The 22,906-nt window shown below is 37.5% G+C and overlaps 1 protein-coding gene across 1 annotated transcript in view; it reads left to right on the forward strand.

Moving 5' to 3' along the window:
- The first annotated feature begins 1,510 nt into the window (after positions 1-1,510).
- GPC3 (glypican 3) overlaps positions 1,511-22,906 on the forward strand; it is a 531,061-nt gene continuing 509,665 nt past the window's right edge. Inside the window, exon 1 of the mRNA XM_081563858.1 lies at positions 1,511-1,618. The gene's annotated coding sequence lies outside the window, so the exon portion shown is untranslated. The remainder of the gene's footprint in view (positions 1,619-22,906) is intronic.

Here is a 22,906-nt window from a genome sequence, read left to right on the forward strand (position 1 = left end):
CCTAGTACATAAACTTATATCAAACACTTCTAATCTGGCAAACAATGCAATGAATGACAGCAGATGCAATAAAACAGAAACCTAGATCAATTATCTTAGAAAGATTGCAGTCAGCAGATAAAAATGGGACTGTGGAGTCTTCTGAATTAACTAGCACTGAGAACATGAATCAGTCTTTCATCTTTTATTATTTCATCCTTTTCCTTTGAAGTAAACTTAAAAATAATCTTTTTGCCAACTCCTGAAAATGAAATATTCACTATATCACTCTTACTCCTTATTAAAAACTGGTATTAGTGTGCCTTTATACTGAAGACATCAAAGAAACTATGGAGTATACTTGTATAAACATAAGGAAGCCTGAAGCATATTGTTTATTTTTCTATGGAATAAATGCAAAATCATGATACTTCATTGTTGTGCATTTACTGAATTCTACTTGGATTTTTTGAAAGAAATTTTCCTTCCCTTTTTGATCCGATCCTTGTTGAATGGATGAAATATGTGGTAATTTGTTTATAGCATTTTGAGATCAGCTCCACTTTTCATCCATGATAATATCCACCAAGTAGACCACTGCATTAGTTTAGTTTTTCCAATGGGCTTTGGTTTTAATAGTTTTATTCCACTGCCAAATAGTATCTAACTATATATAATCATGCAAGTACATCTGGATGTTATCTGTTCATTCCACATTTTAAAGTGTGGAATGAAAAAAGTGGAATATCCTGGTACATGTTGCAGACACCATTGATTGCCTACCATCACCACCTCTTCCATGATAACAGAACCCCAATTTGTACTGGTTTGAGGCACTGTAGGTTTCAACAGAGGCTCGTTCCCTTCTAGCTCAGTCCATAACCCAGCTAAGCTGGTCTTGGTAAATTTGTGTAATTAAAACTTATTTTATTTTTTGAAGAAGTTTTAGATTTGTTATTGACTCTCCTTAGCTGGGCTCCAACAACAGTCCTCCTGCCCAGTGTCATTGGAGCCAACAGAAGGAGACCAAGTTCCTTTGCAAAGGAAAGCAAAGGAAGGCTCTGATCAAAGAGTGGAGAGGTGCGAGCTTGTGCTGTGGAGCACACGTCTGTGGGCAGGGCTGCTTTATAGGGCTTTTGTCAGTGGGCAGGGGCCAGGATTTCTCACGGATGGGGTATGGTTGTGCTGTTCATAGCACTCAATCCAGATCCAAGTGCTGGGCGCAACGCTTCTGCATTTGGCCTGTCACCGCCATCTTGGATTGCAGTGTCGTGTGCAACATTATCAGCATCTAGTCTGCTGCCCGGAGAGGGCAATGGCGCCCCACTCCAGTACTCTTGCCTGGAAAATCCCATGGCCGGAGGAGCCTGGTGAGCTGCCGTCTATGGGGTCACACAGAGTCAGACACGACTGAAGCGACTTAGCAGCAGCAGCAGCAGCAGCAGTCTGCTGCCACCATCTTGGGTTGCAACGTCATGTACAGCGCTTCTGCACAGGGCCCGCTAAGCTGAGGCGTCAGGCACAGCCATTTCACACTAGGACTTTGTTCTGAAGTGCCGGATGCGAGGTCTCCATACACAACCCCCCAGGAACAAGTGAAACTGGACTAAGAACAAAGGACAAGAGAAGAAAAAAAAGGGTTAGATTTCATTTTATTACCTAGATTCTATTTTTATTTCCTGGGAATCATTAATGGCCTTTGCCAGTAACAGATTCACAGCAACAGGTACAGCGATTTTTCTGTTTACCTCTGCTCCCACCTATGAACAGCCTCCCTCCTGCTCCTTCCCTCTTACCCACATCCCCTCCATCATGGTAAGTTTGTTACAGTTGTTGAACCTATGTTGTCACATCGTTATCAGCCAAAGTCCATAGTTTACATTACCATTCACTCTTGGTGTTGAACATTCTATGCATTTGGACAAATGCTTAATGACATATATCCATAATCATGGTATCATACAGAGTATTTTCACTGCCTTAAAAATCTTCTGTGCTCTGCCTATTCATCCCTCTCTGACCCCCAACTCCTGGCAACTACTGACTGATCTTTGTGATATCTTCATAGTTTTCCTTTCTCCAGAATGTCATATAGTTGGCATCATCCAGTATGTAGCCTTTTCAGATTGTCTTCTTTTACTTAGTCATATGCATCTGAGTTTCCTCCATGTCTGCTCATAGCCTGATCATTCATTACTTTTTAGCATCACATAACAGTCCAATATCTAGATGAACCACGGTTTATGCATCCATTTACCTACTGAAGGACATCTGGGTTGCTTCCAAGTTTTGGCAATTAGGAGGCACGTTGCTATAAACATCGTGCACAAGTTTTTGTGTGGACAAAAATTTTCAACTCCTTTGGGTGAATATCAAGCAAGGAGATTGCTGGATTGTATGGCAACAAAGAGTATGTTTAGTTCTATAAGAAATCATCAAAATGGCTATACCATTTTACATTCCCCTCAGCTGTGAATGAGAGTTCCTATTGTTCCACATCCTGGCCAGCACTTGGTATTGTCAGTGTTCTGGATTTTGGCTGTTCTTTAGGAGTGTACTGGTATCTTGTTGTTTTAATTTACATTTCCCTGAATACATATGCTGTAGAGCATCTTTTCATATGCTTACTTGCCATCTGTATGTCTTCTTTGTTGAGGTGTCTGTTAAGGTCTTTGACTCATTTTTTTTTTTTTACAGGTTGCTTGTTTTCTTATTGAGTTGTAAGTGTTCTTCATATATTTGGTATAATAGTCCTTTTTATCAGATGTGTCTTTTGCAGTATTTTCCCCATTCTGCAGCCATGAGAATTCCATTATCCTTGTTAATGACAGGCTTAGGCAAGGACATGTGATTTAATTCTGATAATGACACAAATGGAAAAGTCTGTTGGAGACCTTTTGGGAAGTCTTTATCTCAGTCTTAGAAAGAAGCACCAGAAAAGAATGTCCTCTCTCCTGGCCTTTGGAAATTGTTTGAGGACATAGTGCCTGGAGGTGTTGTAACCATTCTGCAGCTATGAGAACGGTAGCAGACAAAGAGAACCTCAGAGGAGAAAAATGGAAAGAATGAATACTTGATAATATTGTTGAACCTGTGAATCGCTAACACTGCTTTATCTCTGTTTTCCTCATTATATGATTTAATAAGCTGACAATTGTTGAAGTCAGTTTGGGTTGAGTTTTCTATTAGTCACATCCAGACATCCTACATAAAGCTGATGGTTCCTATATTGCATTAGGCGAAGTCACTCTCTTAGTTTCCAAACACTGCACTAAAGTTTCATAGCTTCAGCCCCATTAGGGCTGAATATCAACATGAAATAATTAAAACCAAATTACAGAATATGCTTTCTTATTGTCATTACTTTTATTTTATTCATTAAATGTGTAGCTATCAAACCAATAGTTGATGTCATAGACAATTAGGAATTTTTAAAATCTTTTTCTCTTTCAAACTGAAGAATTATTGGAGAAGGTGTGTTTAGAAAATTTGTGATGATACAAAGATAGGAGAGCACCATATGACAGGATTCAGAACTATTTCAACAGGCTGTAAAGATGAGCCACAAACAAGTGAAATGTAATAGAGAGAAATGTATGTTTTTTTGCATTAAGGTTAATGAGGTGTGAGCTAAGGTGGTTTAGGATGAGAGTTAAAGTCTGCTTATATGACAAGCATCTGGTGATTTCAGTTTACTGTTAATTCTGTAAGTGCCAAGATTAGGACAAAGCCAAAAAATTACTAAAAGAGTAAATATATAAATCCTTCCTTCATTCAACAAGAATTTATTAAACATGCATTCCACAAATGCATATTAAGAGCTGGTTGAGAGAAAAGGCTTTGAATGTCAACTGGTCTCAGCTTGGACTCTGATCTTAGGCAAGTTACTTCTTGGTGCCTCCATTTTGTTATTTGTAAAATATGACTAATAATAATGCATAATGATTGAGAGAACCAAAATAATATATGTAAAGACCCTGGAAAAGTATTTAGTAGCAATAATAAATTTTTAGCATTTAGCCTTGTTCTAGATCAGCTGTGGTAATTGTTCCACACTAATCTGCTTTGTTCAAGTTATACCTGGAGAACTTTGTTTTTGTATTATATTTTGAAGCACCCTGAGAGACTAGGGAGCAACCAAGTAAGTGTGAAAAGAGGATCTCTGGAAACAATATCAGATAAGGAATAATATCAGGAATTAAATATTTGGCCTCAAAAGGCTTCTTATATTTAAAAGGGAGCCATATAAATCGGGTAATAAATTTATTTTGTGTTGTTCCAAAGGGAACCCTGGGCACAATAAGGAGAAGCAGAATTCAGCTTAATACACTGACAACTTTTAGCTGTAACTGCTATGCAACAATTGCATGGCCTAATTGGAAAAGCAGTGACCTCCCTATCATTGGAAGTACTTGGGCAGAGGCCAGATGAGCATCTGTCAGGGATGATACAGGGAATTCAATGACTCCTGCAATTTCTGCAGTTGTGTATTTAACTTGAGTCCTTTTTAGCAATGAGGTTCTGATTGAATTTTCATCCATATATCCTTGGAAGGTTTTTTAACCTACAAGAAATATTAATACAACAACAAGAAAACTATTTTGCGGAATTAAAAATTTCAGAACTGAAATGTCCGTCAGAGACTAAATAGATACATTTCTCAATTACTAGTCCCTGAATTAATTGGTAAGGGAATTAAACATTTATTCTTATTTTTACATTTGATAAATTTTCCTTTCATTATAAAAGAGATACATTAGATAAAATGGTAGAAGAGAAAGAAAAAATCAGTTTCATCACATTATTTTTATGCATAGTTGATCACATATGACTTGAATTTATATATACAAATATAAATATATTACATAATATATAACATATAAATATATTTTTGCTATTTTAATTGTATAAGGGTTTTGTTAGTTTTCTAGGGCTGCCATAACAAAATACCACAAATTAGGCGGTTTAAACAACAAAAATTTAATTTCCCCCTTTCCTAAGGATGCTAGTCATATTGGATTAGGGGCCCACCATACTCCAGCATCATGTCATCCTAACTTAACTAATTACATCTGCAACAATCTTATTTCCATATATAAGGCTACATTAAGGGTGAGGATTTCAACATATGAATTTTAGGGGTACACGGTTCAACCCACACAAGGATCAAACCAATTACAGTGCCATCTATAATGTATAAGAGCACTGTTTTCCTGTATCCTCAATGACATTTAAGCTTTATTTTTTATTTATTTATTTTAATTGGAGGCTAATTACTTTACAATATTGCAGTGTTTTTTTGCCATTCATTGCCATGAATCAGCCATGGGTTAAGCTTTATTTTTAAAAGAAGTTGTTTTGCCAGTTAGGTGAAGAATTGCACCATAGTGATGCTTTAATATATATTCTTTTTCTAGTGAGTGCAAAATTTTTTTATGTTTGCTTACTAGTTGAATTTCCTCTTTTGTGAAGTGTCTATTCCTGTCTACTGCCTCTATTTTTTTAATTATGAAAATAATATATTACAAAAGATTTGAAAAACAGAGAAAATAAAAGCCACCCATAATGCCACTATTCCAACACAGTTAATATCATTTTTATTGATTTCTGGGCTATTTTCATATGCATGTTTTACCCTTTTGTAATTGTAGTGTACAAGTAGTCTTATCTCCTGCTTTCTTTTTTACCATACAATGTATTATAATATGGAAATGGGTTAATCCTCAGTGCACCAGAATAGCTCATTCAACAATTATGAATTTGAACTAGGCTTCTAGTATTAGACAAATAGAAACTTTTTTCAAGGATATACTACCTGGCCATTAATGGGGTACAAAATAAGAGTATTCCTGGTTGCAAGAAAGTTAAAATTACATTTCCATACCATGGCCTAGCTTTGGGTATCTGGTGCTCATGTGTCCAATACATGTTAAATGAATTAATGATCTAGTTATTAGACATCGTTTTTATTCATTTTTTTGGTGAGATATCTCCATTTTCAGAATTTTCTTTATTCTAGGCTCATGCATGAAATACAGCATTAAGACTATACAGCATAAGCGTTAATGCATTATCAATCATGCATTTAAGAACCAGCATCATACTGGATGAAACAGAAGTTAAACTAGTATAAGATCCACCATTTAAAAAACATATTTTAAAAGTCATAAGTGAAAGGAGGATTTTAAAAAATGTCTTTCAAAGTAAACTTGTGTGTATCAAGAACTATGGTTCACAAAAACAAATTTATTTTGTGGACAAAATCCAAACATGGAATTCCTTTTTATCCCTTGTAATAAAAAGCTTCACATTAGAACCAAGAGATGTTACAAGTTATCATTGACCTATTGTCGGAGATATACTGAGCTAAAATAAATATCTGATGGTGTCTATAATGCTACGGGTGTATATTGATAATATACACCAAAGATTTATTTTTTTCTTTCTTCTCCTTCTTCTCATTTCATTGGGAATATTTTGCACATACTGTCACTTGTATTTCAGTCTTTATAATTAAACAATAAAATGGAACAGACTAGAGATCTCTTCAAGAAAACTAGAGATACCAAGGGAACATTTCATGTAAAGATAGGCACAAACAAGGACAGAAAATGGTATGGACCTAACAGAAGAAGATATTAAGAAGAGGTGGCAAGAACACAGAACTACACAAAAAAGATCTTAATGACCCAGATAACCATGTTGGTGTGATCACTCACCTGGAGCCAGACATCCTGGAGTGCAAAGTCAAGTGGGCCTTAGGAAGCATCACTACAAACAAAGCTAGTGGAGGTGATGGAATTCCAGCTGAGCTATTTCAGATCCTAAAAGATGATGCTGTTAAAGTGCTGCACTCAATATGCCAGCAAATTTGGAAAACTCAGCAGTGGCCACAGGACTGGAAAAGGTCGGCTTCCATTCCAATTCCAAAGAAAGTCAGTGCCGAAGAATGTTTAAACTACCACACAATTGCACTCATTTCACATCCTAGCAAAGAAATGTTCAAAATCCTTCAATATAGGCTTCAACAGTATGTAAACCAAGAACTTTCAGATGTACAAGCTGGATTTAGAATAGGCAGAGGAACCAGAGATCAAATTGCCAACATCTATTGGATCATAGAAAAAGCAAGAGAATTCCAGAAAAACATCTATTTCTGCTTCATTGATTATGCTAAAATCTTTGACTGTGTGGATCACAACAAACTGGGGAAAATTCTTAAAGACTTGAGAATACCAGACCACCTTACCTGCCTCCTATGAAACCTGTATGCAGGTCAAGAAGCAATAGTTAGAACTGGACATGGAACAATGGACTGGTTCAAAAGTGGCACAGGAGTACATCAAGCCTGTATATTGTCACCCTGCTTATTTAACTTATATGCAGAGTACATCATGAGAAATGCTGGATTGGAGGAAGCACAAGCTGGAATCAAGATTGCCTGGAGAAGTATCAATAACCTCATATATGCAGATAACACCACCCTTATGGCAGAAAGTGAAGAGGAACTAAAGAGCCTCTTGATGAAGGTGAAAGAGGAGAGTGAAAAAGCTGGCTTAAACCTCAACGTTCAGAAAACTAAGATCATGGCATCTGGTCCCATCACTTCATGGCAAATAGATGGGGAAACAATGGAAACAGTGACAGACTTTATTTTCTTGGGCTCCCAAATCACTGCAGATGGTGACTGCAGCCATGAAATTAAAAGATGCTTGCTCCTTGGAAGAAAAGCAATGAGAAACCTAGACAGCATATGAAAAAGCAGAGACATTACTTTGCCTACAAAGGTCCATATAGTCAAAGCTGTGGCTGTTCTAGTAGTCATGTACAGATGTGAAAGTTGGACAATAAAAAAAGGCTTAGTGCCAAAGAATTGATGCCTTCGAACTGTGGTGTTGGAGAAGACTCTTGAGAGTCCCTTGGACTGCAAGGAGATCAAACCAGTCAATCGTAAAGGAAATCAGTCCTGAATTTTCATTGGAAGGACTGATGTTGAAGCTGAAGCTCCAATGCTTTGGCCACCTGTTAGGAAGAACGGACTCATTGGAAAAGACCCTGATGCTGGGAAAGATTGAATGCAGGAGGAGAAGGGGATGACAGAGGATGAGATGATTGGATGGCATCTCCAACTCAATGGACATGAGTTTGAGCAAATTCCGGGAGATGGTGATGGACCAGGAAGCCTGATGTGCTGCAGTCCATGAGGTTGGAAAGAGTTGGGCATGACTGAGTGACCAAGCAACAACAAATTAAACTGTAAAAAGTGGCATCAAACTTAAATTCAAAAGCTTCACATCCTTCTTCTCTGCCATCTTGTCTTCTCAAAAGCTTCCAATTAAAAAAAAGTGATATAAATATACTGCTTCTCAAAATATGTGGTGAAGGACATTTCCAAAAATTTCCAAATTGTAGTGAACTAATACTTTTATAAAATACAATAAAAACAAACTATTAGAAGAATTAAAAAATCAATGTCATAGATAATAAAAATCCAAAAAATTTTAAAGATTCTATAGACATGAAAATCACCTTGTGAAATTTCTTTAAATAATTAAAAATGCTTAATCTTAATTCCTGTACTTGTCTAGTTATGGACTGGTAATATAGAGTCCACACACTACACTTTGAGTAACGTTGATATAAAGCAAAGACCCTGTCCTTAAGGAGTTGAGAATCTTGTTAGGATGAACACTATGAGAGTAAAAAATTGTATTACATTTTATAATTGTATTTTTATATTGTACAAAATTGTATTATAATCTATGCTATCCCAGACCACACCAGCCTGGGGTGACATAAAAGACATGTTCACTGTGAGAGAGTAGAAAAATGTTATCTTGGTCTCTTCCCTGGTTACTGATACAAGGCTCCTAAAACCCAGGTCATTTTCTGGGTGATAGAAGTGTCTTTTGTTCTATTGAGGCAACTCTAGGGGGAAAGGGGCTCCTGGCTGTCTCCTGAATGAAGGCTGGTCACCAGAAAGACCAAGCCATGATTAGTAGCTTGCAGTTTTCAGCCCTGCCCCCTTTCTTTTGAGAAAGGAGAAGGGCTGGTACTGGAGTTAATGGTCAGTCATAAGGTGCCATATACCAACCTCATGGGGACAGAAGCTCCTGTTCTCAGGACCCCCTCAGATCTTGCCTTGTGTATCTTTTCATCTGGTGGTTCATCTGTATCTTTTATCATATCCTTTAATAAACTGGTAAATATAAGTAAATGTCTTCCTGAGTTCTGCGAGCCACTCTAACAAATTAATCAAACCTGAGGAGAGGGTCCTTGAAATTTCTGATCTATAGCCAGTTGGTCAGACAGGTCTGGGCTTGTGACTGGCATCTGAAGTGTGTGTGTGTGTGGCAGAGGGCAGTCTTGTGGGACTGAGCTCACCTGTGGGATCTGACATATCTCCAAATAGATCCTATCAGAATTGAGTTAAATCTTAGGACAGCCAGCTGGTGGCACAGAGAATTTGCTTGGTGGGGGAAAACCTCCACACATCTGGTGCCAGAAGTGTGAGTGCAGTAGTAGTGAGGATAAAAGAGAGACACAGGAGGAGGACTGAGGTTTTTCCTTTTCTCATCTTAAAGGTAAAGATGGGTACAACATTGATAAGGGAGCACATATATACATACACAGAGATACAAAAAATGTTAATAGTTAAAAGAAATAAGACGATCAAAAATATATCAAAACATCTGTATAAATTGTAAAACATAAGTCATGATTCTTTCAGCTGCATGACTGTAAAATTCACAGATTTCATGGAAAAAATTGCCATTATCATGTTTAAATAATCACAATATGGTCAGAGTGTCACACTCATCATTTCTCTGGGTTTGCTTGAGTTCCTTCTTGTGGAGTCTCTAGTTTCTCTCCACATCAAAACTCAACCACATTATTTCTTGGAACTCCCAGGCATAAAATCTCATTCATATTCACAGCTTTCAGGTGGTCTTGTCCATACTTTTTCCATTGTCTGGTGACCTGCTGCCAAGACTTTTGATGTAATGAAGTTGTCATTACTGCCAGAGTCTATCAAAGATACTACTGTGCTCAACTTCTAAGTTTCAAGTATGGGAAACAAAGGTTTGTCAATGGACCATTAGGTTTAATGATTCATGAGAGATGCCAGTAACCTTTTTAACTTCTTGGCTCCCAGTCCCATGTATTCGGACAATGAAAGAAATAGCATTATGTTTACTATTGGCTGACTCAGAGTGATTCCACATCCTGTAGCAGCATCCCAACCTTGCAAGGTGTTAGTTTCCTAGGTGGTACCGTAACTGAGTCTTCAGTAACCTTTCCAACGATCTATAAGACCTGCACCTTCGGGGATGGTGTACATAACACCAGTGAATCTCGTGGACTTCAACTCAGTTTATCAGCAGCAACACACTTTGAGCCCCTGGTAAAGTACCATACTTTGAGGTGACTAGCCATAACCTTAGGGAAGGTTGATTGCATTAGACCCCTTCCTTTATGGATGGGGTAACAACTTCCCTCACTAAAGTAGAAACTGTTTCTGGATTCACTCTCTCTCCGACCCTGCTGGTACAATACATTTGCAATGGAGACTAAGGCCTTTTAGCATGCATTCTACTTGAGACATGAAAGTTCTCATTCTTGAGGCCCATTCTGAAGACTGCTTAACCATTTTGTCTTTCAAAAGCTTGATAGTCTGGTAAAGCTCATGAAACCATTCTCAGAGTAGTATTTTTAAGTGCAACAGACAAAATACATAAGATTATTAAGAAAACCAGGATTATATAATATTATATTGTTCTATCTTCCAGCCACTTAGGATTCTGTGGACCCCAAATTAAGAGGCTAATCTAGTTACCAATTTTCTATTTTCACATCTTCCAAATCCATAACAACAAATCAGACCATTAGATTCTGCCAGTGAATTGTATAGATAAGAGGCTGGTAAACTCCAGTTTATTAACTGCTTTTATAAATAAAGTTTTATTGAAATACATATCCTTCTATTTACATATTATCTATGGTCATTTTTGCACTACAAGGGTAAAATTAAGTAGTTGCAACAAGATCATATGTGGCCTGAAAGTTGAAAGCTCTAAACCTAGCCGTTTAGAGAAAAAGTTTGCCAACCACTGGTATAGATCCTGGCCTAAAGGCCAAGCAAGCAAAGTGGACCTGAAGTTGCACTCCTTGAAGTTCTGTGCACTGGGAGGACTTTACTTCTCCACTATTCTTCTGGGATAGCTCTCAGGGCTATAATGCTGGAACAATTCACTTCTGGCTGTTGCAGGCATATTATGCAGAGCCAGTTTTAAATAAGCCTTGAACTTCCCATGAGGTTGTAGGTATTGCAAAAATAGCTATGAAGCAGGAGTAGATATGCTGGGACTTGTAACTTCAATATCTACTCAGGCCACATTCTGAATATGTACTCAATAGCTTCCATTGAAGAGGAAATGCTTCAGGGTACATCTAAGGTTATAGCTAGGCAGCTGACTCTTAGCATTGAATTCATGATGGGCAGTTTGGGTTATAATTAGTCACTTGAAGATCTGTGTTAGAAATTCAACCAGAAACTAAAAGCAACCAGAAACTAGAAGCAAGACATGGATTGGTTTTAAAGGAGAAAAGTTACTTCCTTAAGGGAACATAAGTTTGTTTAAGAACTCCAGGGACTCCTTGCTGTGATTCTTAGGTATGGACTTTCCACAAGCTATCATAACATCCCAATCTGCCACAAATATTTCTGGTACCATTGGGTTTATTGGGTTATAGTGGCCAAGTGGTAGAACCACTCCTTGGATTAGGTGGAGCACCATCTCTTGCTCTGTGGTCTCTCAAATATGGAAGATTACAGCATTGTAGGCCAGTAAATGGAAAGAAGCAACCAGTCAAACATGATCTATGTTATCTACAAAATCCGTTGAAATTCTTTAAATGATAGGGAGTCAACGATGCAACAACTTATTTACTTTGGAAGGGATATTCAGTATCTCCCAAATCCTGGATGTACCTGCCCCGCTTCCACCAAAACTTTACTGATGTGTCAGGAGAACCTTGTATTTTGGGGAGGACTGTTGCCCATTTTCTAGCATCTGGGGTACCTGTTAATTTTTTCTTTCTGTGTTTAGTCAGTATGATGTTATCAGTGGTAGACTAGCATAATGATAGGGGCTTCCCTGGTGGCTCACCAGTAAAGAAACTACCTGAAATGCAGGAAACCCCGGTTCGATCACTGTGTTGGGAAGATCCCCTGGAGGAGAGCATGGCAACCCACTCCAGTACCCTTGCCTAGAGAATCCCATAGACACAGGAGCCTGGCAGGCTGCAGTCCATAGGGTCACACAGTTGGACACATCTGAAGTGACTCAGCAGCAGCAGCAGCAGCACAATGATGTGCTGTGGGATGGTGAGATGATCAGTGTTCCCTGCAAATTAGTAGCACATGGCTGAAGAATTGACATAATCTGTGGTATTCTGCTTCTGCTATTCTCTGTTGCTAACCTTGCCTCTATTTAAAATTTTTCTATTTTGTATGTCATGGGTTTTTGCATTAGTTTTAGTTTTATAAAATATTGCATTAAAATATTATTTATCTTGGTTACTGATTTTGGGGGGAGTCCCTTGAATTTTGTGCCAGAGGCAACTGCTTCACTCACCTCACCCTAATCTTTGTCCTGATTGATATATAGAGAAAATGCTTCTTTAGATCAGTAGCTACTTGCCAACTGTTTACAAGATCACATCTGGAACAGTAGCCAGATTTAGAGTTGACATGCAATTAATGATAATTTAAGGTCACTTTCAGACTCACCTGACTTTTAAAGTAGCCAAATATGAATTAAATCATCACTTCTATATCTCCTATGTTGATTTCAAAGTCACTCAGTCATGTCTGATTCTTTGCAAGCCCATGAACTGTAGCCCCCCAAGCTCCTCTGTCCATAGAATTCTCCAGGCAAGAATACTGGAGTGGGTAGCCATTCCTTTCTCCAGGGAATCTTCCCAATCCAGGGATCAAACCTGGGTCTACTGCCTTGCAGGTGGATGGATTCTCTACCATCTGAGCCACAATGGTGACATTTATCTCTGCTGTTCTACCAGGGAGGCAATATTGCTTCCTTGTTCGGGAGGTGGAGTTCCAAGAGTCTATACTTGGCCCTTTCTTCCATAATAGTCTCAAAAGTCCTATCTCTGTGGCTCAAGAAGTCCAGGTGGGAATGCTGTCATTTGCTGAGGATATGCATTTCATTTATACCTTTAAGAACTGGGAATATTTTCATTGAATTGGGCCAGGTGGTTTCATTGGGCCTATGGTGAGACTGCCTAGGGTCAAAACTGTATGTATATTCTGTCAGTCCTTATCCTAAAAGTCTATGGCTGGTGGCCATAGCATTCTGACTGTCCAGAAAATAGTGTTAACTCAAAATTAGGATCTACTGTTCTCCAAAATGTGGATATTACCTTTCCGCAGGGAAAATGGCTTCAGTGTCACTGGGGGGAAAATGTATACATACTTGTGGTATTCTTCTTTAAGGGTACCTGGACTCCTTTTCATTTGTGAGAGCCTAAATCTATAAACTGACTCAGATATGATAATGGGGCGAAAGGTCGTGACTCTCTATTGTGGTAGATCAAACCATATTTCCCTTCACTAAACCAGGAATTTTGTTAGTTGTAGAAGGACCTCAGTGGGCTGCACATCTATATGTCCCTAGGGTACCTGCTCAGTTATATAATGCCAAAGGACCAGTGAACTACAATTTCTGATTACCTATATAGGCTCTGTTACCTATCCTAGTAGCTCCCCCCACCACACCATATTATCCTCATTGAGACCAACAAGCTGGTTTTGACTGCAATATGTCATACTAGCTTCCCCACCTAGAAAGGATCATCGATAAAACTGTTTTAAAATATGAGTCCTTGAGTATTAAATGGTAATTGTAGAGGGAGCGCTGGTGCTGGAAAATCATCATTTTTCAACCATCATAGTAAAGACTGATTTAAGCAGGAATCATCAATTGATGCTAAACCAAAGGGAAATTTTTTCTGAGGATCAGAATATTTACATTGTTCTTAAAATGTCTCTCCACAGACTACTAATTAGTTGTTAGAGAAAAAATATTATGTGTAAAGCGGAAAAATCAGCAAACAACTTGATTGGATGATCAAAATTTACATCAACCATAGAGGTCAGATAAACATCTTATGTCTCTCAATATTAAACCCTATGAATGACACAGCAGCAAGTATGTAGTTTTCTAGCCAGGAATATATAACATGGATCTAAATATGAGGAAATACTAGACAAACTCCAAATGAGGAATAGTCTATTAAAACAAAAGGAATGAAGGCTTTATTCTTAAAAAATCTCAATGTCATAAAAGAAAGACTGTGTGCATGCTCCAAACTAAAGAGATGTGACAAATAAATGCAATATCTGATCTTAGGCTGGATCCTGTGCTAAAGGATAATAAAGTGCTGTAAAGGATATTACTGGTCAATCTATATATCTATATATAAGTGACAGAATTTCCCATTTTAATACTCTACTTCAATGTGGGTAAGTGATATACACATTAATACATAAAAAGACAAGGATCCTGTCTTACACAGAAGTTTTATGCTGGTTTGTGAAAGAAAGAAAGTGAAGTCGCACACTCATGTCCCACTCTTTGTGACCCTATGCAATGTAGCCCACCAGGTTCTTCTGTCCATGGGGATCCTCCACGCAAGAATACTGGAGTGGGTTGCCATTTCCTTCTCCAGGGGATCTTCCCGACCTAGGGATCGAACCCGAGTCTCCCACATTGCAGGCAGACTCTTTACCCTCTGGGCCACCAGGGAAGCCCAAATGCATGTGATAACCCGTGATTCTGTTACCTATTCAATTCCTAGAAAGCTGCACAAGTTGGTCTAATAACATTTGGTGCAAAGGAGGAGGAAGTAGTGGAGGTTAAAAACTCAGATCTAGATAACTTCAAGAATGATGAAATGAGGAACTCTGAAAACCCTCCCTTCCATAAAAGCAATAAAAACACTAACCAAAAAATGTCAAAAGTAACTTTTCCAGTATTCCAGAAAATAACTGAAAGCTTGCAAAAATCCAGAGAGCATTTCTTCAAGAAAATGGGTTAATCTTGGTAAGAACAGTAAGCTTTGTGTTATTAGAATGTCCCTCTGTTTCCATGCTCCCTCCCCAGTCCTGTGGTAGCCTTAAAAATCAACAGCCCACAACCACAGTGAAAACCGGCAACTAAGCAGCCACTGGAGGGATCAGAAGGACGAAGAATGTGAACTTTACATTTCCTGATTTCAAAACTTACTATTAAACTACTTTAATGAAGGCAGTGTGATACTGGCCTAAAGACATATAGATCAAAGGAGTAAGAAAGAAAGTCCGTAAGTAAACCCTCACTTCTAAGGTCAATTGATTTTCAACAAGGGTGCCAGGACCATTCTATGGGGAAAGAATAGTCTTTTCAACAAAAGGTACTGAGATAAATGTATATTTGCATGCAAAAGAGGGAAGTTACCTCACACCATATACCAAAAATTAATTTAAAATGGATCAAAGAGCTAACACTATCAAACGTTTAGAAGGAAAATAGGTATAAATCTTCATGACCTGGATTAGAGAATCTAGGCACTTTTTAGATAAGAAACCAAAAGCACAAGAAACCAAAAGAAAAAAACAGATAATTTCATGAATATTAAAACTTTTATACTTGAAAGGGTGCCATCGAGAAAGTGATGAAACAACCCACAGAATGGGAGAAAACATTTGCAGATCACATATATGATATGTCTTACATACAAAATATATAAAGAACTCTTACAACTCAACAATAAAAAGGCATTTCAATTAGAAAATGGGCAATGGGGATTTCCCTGGCAGTCCAGTGGATAAGACTCTTCTTTGGCTTTCCTTGTAGCTCAGTCGGTAAAGAATCTGCCTGCAGTGCAGGAGACCCGGGTTCGATCCCTGGGTTGGGAAGATCCCCTGGAGAAGGAAATGGCAACCCACTCCGGTATCCTTGCCTGGAAAATCTCATGGACAGAGGAGCCTGGTGGGCTGCAGTCCATGGGGTTGCAAAGAGTCAGGCAAGAATGAGTGAGTAACACTTACTTACTTAACTTACTTTCCAATGCAAGGGGTGTAGGTTCAACCCCTCGTCAGGGAACTAAGGTCCCACATGCTATGGGGGTGTGACTAAATATTTTTTTAAAAAAGAGAATGGGCAATGAATTTGAATATACACTTTCCCAAAGATGATACACAAATGGTTAAAAAGCACCTGAAAAGATGCTCAAAATCATTAGTCATTAAGGAAATGCAAATCAAAACATGATGAGATACCACTTCATACCCACTAGGGTAGCTATAATGGCTAGGGTATTATATAAATATATAAAAGCAAACAATATTAAATGTTGGTGAAAGGAGAACACTGACTCACGCTAGTGATCGTATAAGGTGGTGCAGTCACTATGGAATACAGACTGGCAATTCCTTTAGTGGTCAAACATAGAGTTATCATATATTCAAGGAACTCCACTCCTAGGTATGTATCCAAGGGAAACGAAAACTGATATCCACACAAAAACTAGTATACAAATGTTCATAGAAGCATTATTCATAATAGCCCCAAAGTGGAAAGAACTCAAATGTCCACCAACTGATGAATGAATAAGTAAAATGTGGTATATACAGACATTGGAATAGTATTTGGCAATTAAAAGTAATGAAGCACTCAATAACATGGATGGACCTAGAAATTATCATACTAAGCGAAGTAAGTCAGACAAAGATAAATATCACATGATATCATTCATATGTGGAATCTAATTTTAAAACATGATACAAATGAACTTATTTACAAAAGAGAAACAAGATTACAGATATCAAAAACAGATCTATGGTTACCAAAAGTGAACTGTGGCGGGGCAGGGGAGGAATAAATCAGGAGCCTGGGATTAACATATACACACTACCATATGTTGTTGTTTAGTCACTCAGTTGTGTCCAACTCTTGTGCAACCCCATGGACTGGAGCCTGCCAGCCTCCTCTGTCCATGGGATTTCCCAGGCAAGAATACTGGAGTGGGTTGCCATTTCTTTCTCCAGGGGTTCTTCCCTGGCCCAGAGATCAAACCCACGTCTTCTGCATTGGCAGGCACATTCTTTACCACTGAGCCACCAGGGAAGCCTCACTACTATATATAAGATAAACAAACAACAAGGACCTACTGTTGAGGAATTCTGCTCAATATTCTGTGATAATCTATATGAGAAAAGAATCTGAAAAATAATGAATATATGTACATGTATAATTGAACCACTTTGCTATACATCTGAAACCAACACATTGGATTAACCATAATCCAATAAAAATTTTTAAAAAGTAATGAAGCACTGATACCTGCTACATCATTGATGGACCTTGAAAACATGCTTCATGAAAACACCCAGTCAGAAAGACCATGTATTGTTTGATTCCTTTCATATGAGATGTCCAGAATAGGAAAATCCATAAAGGCAGAAAGTGCATTAGTGGTTGTCATTGGCTGGTGGGAAGAAGGAGAGGGGAGTGACTGCTACTGAGTGTGGGGTTTCTCTTTAGGGTGATGAAAATTTCCTGGATTTAAGGAGTGGTGAGGATTGCACAACCTTTTAAATATACTAAAAAACACTGAATTGCATACTTTAAAATGGTGAAGTTTTTGGTACATAAATTAAATCTCAGTGAGAATATCAGACCTTTAAAACTGCTTGGTACTTCTTTGCAAACAAATAAAATGATCTAGAATTCCACTTATCAAGTTGGGGGCTGAGATGTAAATGCAACTCACTTGTTTGGATTCCCAGCATGAGGCAAAAAAGCTATGTCCTGTTGTGTCTTAAAAGTATACTCTTTCCTACAAATGAAATTCAAATGGATTGTTGAGAATATGCTTAAATATTGCTTCCAACTTTGCCATTCCTCTTCTCATGTAAGAAAACTACATAACTCTCTTCAAAACAATTTTGTACGTTTAAGATATGTTTAAAAATAGCAAATTTCAAAATTGGAAAAACCTCTTTACTAGGAGCTGCAATTACTTAAAAATTGTCAGTGCCTACATATTTGAGAATTTTCATGGCATTTTAAAGGCTGATTCATCATAAAGAAAATGGAAACAGAAGAGTGAATAGTACAGAAAGGAAAGACAACAGGAGCTTCCTACATGGAGTCATGGTTTCTTAGGTAATCATGTTCTGATTTTACAAAAACCATTACAGGATCTTAGGCTTTTGGGGTGAAAGAAGGGCAGCATGTTACATTATCCATCTTTCTTCCTTCAAGTTTTGATTAGTGTAGACAAAGAAGTAGGTGGAAAGCCAATTGACATTATGGAGAAATACAAACACCCCTCTAGTGAAAACTGTTCTTTCACCTTTAAAGCATCATCATATAGTAGAGTGGTAATAAAAAGTTTCTGGAAGACCATTCCTTTGGGAGCATCTATATGCTCTCAAAGCAGGAAACATAAATCAAACAACTTAATCAGTTCATCTTGCTTTAGCCTACTGCTCGAATTAACCCCACTACAGAGGTTCAGCAGGAAGACTTTGAACACACTCCATCTGAGACAACCATAGTGAGGGAAGGCTAACAAAGTGCTGAGAAACAAAGAAGTCTATTGATAAGAAAACCCAAATATTTGGAAGATAAATAATAACAAATATTGGTAAAGACATGAAGAAATTGGAAACTTCATACATTGTTGGTTGGAATATAAAAGGTTTAGTTTATTAGAAAACAGTTTGGTAGTTTCTAAAGAAATTAAACAAAGTAACCATATGATTCAGCAATACCACTCCTAAAGATATTGAAAATGTCCAAGTGAATTGAAAACATACATCCACACAAAAACTTGTATACAAATGTTCCCAGCAACACTATTCATGAAAGCTAAAAAGTGGAAACAATACAAATGCTCATCAGCTGACTAACTGATAAACAGATGTTGTATATTCATAAAATGGAGTATTATTCAGTCATAAAAAAGAATGAAATCCTTATTCAACATGGAGGAAACTAGAAAGCATTATGCTAAGTGAAAGAAACAGACACAAAAGGACAAAGATCATATGATTCCCCTTATATGAAATGTCCAAAATAGGCAAATATATATAGAGACAGAAAGTAGAATAGTGGTTGCCAAAGTCTGGGTGGGAGTAGAGAATGGGGAATGACTACATAGGTATAGGGTTTCTTTTTTGGGTAGGTGAAAATATTCTGGAATTAGAGAATGGCGATTGTTGCATGTTGTTGTTCAGTCAGTAAGTCATGTCCGACTCTTTGCACCCCATGGACTGCAGCACGCAAGGCTCCTCTGTCCTCCACTATCTCCTGAAGTTTGCTCAAATTCATGTCCGTAGAGTCGGTGATGCTATCTAACAATCTCATCCTCTGCCACCCTCTTCTCCTTTTGCCTTCAATCTTTCTCAGCATCAGAGGCTTTTGCAATGAGTTGGCTCTTTGCATCAGGTGGCCAAATTATTGGAGCTTCAGCTTCAGCATCAGTCCTTCTCATGAATATTCAGGGTTGATTTCCTTTAGGATTGACCGGTTTGATCTCCTTGTAGTCCAAGGGATTGTCAAGAGTCTTCTCCAGCACCACAATTTGAAAGCATCAGTTCTTCAGCCCTCAGCTTTCTTTATGGTCCAACTCTCACATCTGTACATGACTCCTGGAAAAAACATAGCTTTGATTATACGGACCTTTGTAGCCAAAGTGATGTCTCTGCTATTTAATATGTTATCTAAGTTTGTCATAGCTTTTCTTCCAAGGAGCAAGTGTCTTTTAATTTCATGGCGGCAGTCACTGTCCGCAATGATTTTGGAGCCCAAGAAAATAAAGTCTCTCACTGTTTCCATTTTTTCTTCTTTTATTTGCCATGAAGTAATGGGACAAAATGCCATGGTCTTAGTTTTTTGAATGTTGAGTTTCAAGCCAGCTTTTTCATGCTTCTCTTTCACCCTCATCAAGAAGCTCTTTAGTTCCTCTTCACTTTCTGCCGTAAAGTGGTGTCATCTGCATATCTGAGGTTTGATATTTCTCCTGTTGAGTACTAACCAAGTTCTGAGATCAGAGAAAATCAGGTATATTCAGGGTAGTGTGACTGTAGGACTGTTACATAGGCTTGTAAATATACTAAAAGACATTGAATTGAAAGAATACATATAAACAAAACTTGTACACTGATTTTCATAACAGCATTATTTATAATAGCCAAGAAATGAAAATAACTCAAATGTCCATCCACTAATGAATGGATAAACAAAATGTGGCATATTAATACAACTAGCTATCATTCATTAAAAAAAACTATATAACTCTAGATAAAAGAAAACAGACACAAATAAATGGAGAAATATCCCATGTCCATGGATCAGAAGTATTAGTATTGCTAAAAGGTCCATATTACCCAAAGCTATCTACAGATTCAATGCAATCTCTATCAAAACACAATGGCATTTCTTAAAAAAATAGAAAAACAATCATAAAATTCATATGGAACCACAAAAACCCCACATAAACAAAGAAATCTTGTGCAAAAAAGAGCAAAGTTGGGGGCATCCCATATCCTGATTTCAAAATATATTACAAAGATACAGTAAACTAAACAGTATGGCACTGGCATAAAAAAGGACACACAGACAAAAGGCACAGCCTAGAGAGCCCAGAAATAAACCAACACAAATATAGCCAATTGATCTTCAATAAGACTCTCAAGACCATTGAATGGGGAAAAGACAGTCCTTCAACAAATGGTGCTGGGAAAACTGGATGTCCACATGCAAAAGAATGAAATATGGAACCTTATCTTACATAATATACAAAATCAACAAAAAATGAATTAAAGACTTAAATGAGACCCAAATCCATAGAAATCCTAGAAGAAAAAAGGGGGAAAATCTTCTTGACATTGATTTTAGCAATGATTTCTTAAATACGACACTGAAAGCACAGCCAACAAAGGCATGGATAGACAAATGTTACTATGTAAATTAAAAAGTTCTGAACAGCAAATGAGCCCATCAACAAAATAAAAGGCAACCTATGGACTGAGAGAAAAATATTTGGAACTCCAAAATGAGGGAGTTTTATGGTATATTAATTATATCTTAGTACAGTTATTTTTTTTTTTTAAGAACAGAGAAGACACATAAATGGAAAACATCTTGTGTTTATGGATTAGAAAACTTAATATTGTTAAGATGTCAATAGTACCCAAAGTAATCTACAGATTTAATTGCATTTTTTGTGGAAACAGAAAGATCCATCCTGAAGTGGTTGAGAATCCACCTGTGAATGCAGGGGACATGGGTTCAATCCCTGGTCTGGGAAGATTCCACATGCCATTGAGCAGCCAGGTCTGTGTGTTACAACTACTGAGTCCACACTTTAGCCCACAAGCCACAACTCCTGAGCCTGCATGCTGCAACTACTAAAGCCCATGTGCCTAGAGTCTGTGCTCTGCAATAAGAGAAGCCATCACAATAAGAAGTCCCGTGCACTGCAACTAGAGAAAGATCGTGTGCAGCAACAATGACCCAGAACAACAACAAAAATTTTTTTTTAAATAAATAAATTAAGAAAAGAAAGATCCATCTAAAATTCATATAGAATCTTCAGGGACTCTGAATAGCCCAAGACAGTCTTTGGAAAAAAAGAAAGAGATTGGAGGTCTCACACTTGCTGATTTCAAAACTTATTATAAACCTACAGTTATGAAAATAGTGTTGTACTGGCATAAAGACAGACCTACAGATCGTTGGAATAGAACAGAGACCTTAGAAATAAATTTTCATATATATGGTCAAATTTTTTTTTTACAAGGCTGTCAAGACCATGAATTTCAAAAGGGAAAAATATCCTCTTAAACAAATGGTGCTGAAACAACTGCAAATCCATATGCAAACAAACCAAGTTTGACCCTTACTTTATAGCATGTATGAAAATTAACTCAATATGGATCAAATATCTAAATGTAGAACCTTCATGACATTAGATTTTTCAAGGATTTCCTAGTTGTGATACCAAAAGTACAGGTAACAAAAATAAAAATAGAGAAATACAACTATGTTAAAATTTAAAACTTCTGTGCATAAAAAGACACAATAAACAGAGTTAAAAAGTAACCTATATAATGGTAGAAAAGATTTGTAAATCCTATGTCTGATGAGGAGGTAATATCCAGAATATATAAAGAACTTCTACGACTGAACAACAGGAAAACGAATAACGCAATTAAAAAATGGACAGAAAATTTGAAAAGACATTTCTCAAAGACATATACAAATGGCCAACAATGCTCAACATCATTAGTCATTAGGGAAATGTAAATCAAAACCACAAAGAGATACCACGTCACATCCCACTAGGATGGCTACTATAAAAAAGAACAGAAAATAAGATGTGGAGAAATTGAAACCTTTGTGCACTGAAGGGAAATGAAAAATGGTACAGATGCTATGGAAAACAGTATGGTGATTGCTCAAAAAATTAAAAATAGAATTACTATATGATCCATCAATCCCATGATTGGATATAGGTTCTGAACAGTTGAAATCAGGATCTTGCAGAGATACTTGCACACTCATGTCCATAACAACATTATCTACAATAGCTAAGAGGCAGAAGAAAGTGTCCATGGTGGTACAGTGGTAAAGAAGTGGCCTGCCAGTGCAGGAGATACTGATTCTATCCCTGGGTCAAGAAGATTGCCTGGAGGAGGAAATGGCAACCCACTCTAGTATTTTTGCCAGATAAATTCCATGGACAGAGGAGCCTGGCAGACTACAGTCCATAGGGTCACAATGAGTCAGACGTGACTGAGCGACTGAACACACACACACACCATCAATGGATGAATGGATAAACAAAGCGTGGT

This window comes from Giraffa tippelskirchi, chromosome X (genome assembly GCF_054371585.1).
Source record: "Giraffa tippelskirchi isolate mGirTip1 chromosome X, T2T-mGirTip1v1.2.pri, whole genome shotgun sequence".
Taxonomy (NCBI): Eukaryota; Metazoa; Chordata; class Mammalia; order Artiodactyla; family Giraffidae; genus Giraffa; species Giraffa tippelskirchi.